Genomic DNA, 3,104 nt, shown 5'->3' with positions numbered 1-3,104 from the left:
TGTGCCATCAACTGGGGAAGCTTCTCCTGTCTGAATGCTAGTACTAGCAGCATTATTGTCTGGGTTTGGGTATAATTTCAAATAATTGCTTTAAAGGTATAGTAATTGAACAGAACTAAAACAAACTTTTTGCAGAAACTATTCATTTAAAGAACATGATTTTTTTTTGCTTGGTAAACAGAAGGTTAAAGCCTAATGTATATTGTACTCCATACAATACTATGAAATATCAGTCCAAGAGGTTTGCAGTCTATGTTAACTAACTAATTTGTTCACAGCATGCAACATTCATATTAGAATGGAAATCTATTTGGTACTCATAACATAGTCACTTTCAGAAACATCTAAATAGCATAACTTCATGTGCTGTAAATGGCTGAAAATATAAAGTCTATTCTTCATTTTTTGCAACTTATAGGTTGTCCATTTCTACATAACGGAGTGCAGAAGCAGATTAATGTGTTTATTGCTCTTTTTAAAAGTTAAATTAAGGATGTAACAGAGAGCCAGACTAGTTTCATTATTTGAATAGGAAAGAGCTCCAGGAGACTTCTGTCCCTTTAAGAGGACCCAACAGGCTTAGCTGGCTGTGGGTGCAGAAGGGTAGGCTGGCCCTTGATTGATAGGGAAAACCCTGTGCAGAGCTGGGGGAGCCACATGACCAAAAAGGGGTGTAGTTTTCAGCCTTATAAATCCAGGACCTGATCCAAAGCAATCAGCCTGGCTCTGGGAGTTGCTAAGGAAAGAGCTCCAGGGTAGGGGGGCTGCTCCTGGCTAACAACTGAATTACCATGGGATTAATGCAAGTATAATGCTGCTGACTGGCAGGGGACTCAAGGTAGATGGGAGCTGAGTGATACAGCCCAGGAGCTGAGGTTTGTGCACAAAGCCAGTTGGGAAATTGTGTTATAGCCAAAGGGCTTTTTTGGGGTTAGAGTTGTACACTAGTGGTTTGGGTGGGACTAGAAAGGGGTGGCTTGGAGGTCCTATTAAGTCCCAAGCAGCATCTGACTACTTTGAGCCTTGCCAGGGTCAGGCTCAAGACACAGACAGGAGTCAAGCAGCCCAGGATTGCCTGAGAAGGACAGAAACAGGGCCAGAGAACTCACATCCCAGTGAGGGGCAGAGCTTGGAGCCAGGAGGTCCAGAGCCTGAGAAGGGAAGATATTAAGAGTCTGTGGGTGCATCTACGTAAGACACTGACTATGCAGTAGCCTGATAATACTATGCAGTAGTGCTACGTGGCAAAAACCATGCCAGGACGCTACTGCACAGTAGCATCGCATAAAAGACGTTCACGGGTGCTATTGCACAGTAACTCCAGTTACCGCGCTTTTTTTGTACTTTCTTTTACATGTATTAAATAAATGTGCAGTAACCACTGCACAGTAGCAGCTCATGTAGATATGCTCAGTAAGAGGCAAACAGGGTCAGAGAGCCCAAAACCTGGGTGGAGCAGAGATAAAGGCCCTGAAGGGTTAGACAAGGAGCTGGAGCCCAGAAGCCAGGTCTGAGACATTAGGCCTTGGTTAAGGGACCAGCTAGAGTAGAGGGGCAAAAGCTAGGAAGGCCAAAGCCCCAACAAGTGACTAAAGGCCTGAGGTGGCCTGGTGGCTTTGGGAATAAGTGTTCCACTTGAATGATGATGCATGACACTTGAGAGGCATGGGCATGGCTGTAATCATGGCTTGGAGGCTATAACTAGATTTCATAGATTTTTAGTGTCAGAAGGGACTTCAGTAGATCATTGAGACTGACCCCAGTCAGGTGAGAGTCTCCTCTTAAAGATCTCCAACATAGGGGAGAGCACCAGCTCACTTGGAAGCCCATTCCAGACTCTGCTAACCCTTACCATAAATAAGTTCTTCCTAATGTCTAGTCTAAATCTGCTCTCTGTCAGTTTGTGGCCATCCTTTCTAGTTATTCCAAGGGGTGCCTTGGTAAATGGAGTATCTCCATTTGATGAATTTGTAGGTGACCACCAGGTCCCCTCTCAGCCTTCTCTTATGGAGACTAAAGAGATCCAGACACCTTAATCTCTCCTCATAGTAATGCCTCCTGATACCAAGACTGAACCTGCTATCAATCAATTTCTGGCTGTTATTCCTTATTATCGCAGGTGGTGTGTAGGGGAACAGAGCCTCAGTTATTTTCTGCTGGTCCCCCCCTGGTAAGTTTATAAACAAGCACCAGATCCCCTCTGTCTTCTCTTGTGGAGGCTGAATAGATTAAGGCCCTTTAGTCTATCTTCATAGGGCCTGGCCTGCTGCCCCCTGACCATATGAAAAGCCCTCCTCTGGACCCTCTCAAGGTTATCCACATCCCTCTTGAAGTGCAGCACCCAAAACTGGATGCAGTATTCCAACTGTGGCCTTACCAGTGCCACATAGAGGGGAAGCATCACCTCCTTAGACCTGTTCATGATGCACCTGTTAATGCATGATAGAGTGCAGTTAGCTCTACTGATCACTTTGTCACATTGTTCATCTTTGAGACAACTATGACTCCGAGGTCCCTTTCTGCTGCTGTGCTACTTAGAAAGTCATCTCCCATCTGATCCCAGATGACTTTCTGCGCTTTAGGCAGGGGGTTGGATTGGATGATCTCATGAGGTTCCTTCCAGCCCTAATGTCTATGAAATCTATAATTTCTTAAGGCTTGAGGAAAACAATTCCTGGTATATAGCCTACTTTGTCAGGGATGCACTTGAAAGGAATTTCTGGAGTTTAATATTAATTTGATTAACATGAGATTGTTCTAAGTCTCTTTTTAAGCATTTCCTACAACTGTTAAGTGTATAGTCTTCATAAGCTAGAGAAAACAGAGGTATATATCAAGGTAGCCCATATGATATTATCATATACTATCATATGCTTGGCTACTTGCCTAAATATACTGGTTATTTGGTAACACTTGATTACGGTTCCTGGTCAAAGCCATGACTATAGAGGGAATCTTCTGTTTGTAAGAGAAGATACCATAATCTCTGCTTTATGTCTTGCAAACAGAAGTTTCCCGGTGTAATCATGGCTTTGATCTGGAACCATAATCAAGTGTTACCAAATAACCAGTATATTTAGGCTCTTTGTAATATTTTTGGCTTT

The sequence above is a fragment of the Gavialis gangeticus genome, unplaced genomic scaffold, assembly GCF_001723915.1.
Source record: "Gavialis gangeticus isolate Ggan-Ray unplaced genomic scaffold, GavGan_comp1, whole genome shotgun sequence".
NCBI lineage: Eukaryota > Metazoa > Chordata > Crocodylia > Gavialidae > Gavialis > Gavialis gangeticus.
The sequence above is the reverse complement of the archived record's forward strand: the minus strand, read 5'-3'. Positions refer to the sequence as shown.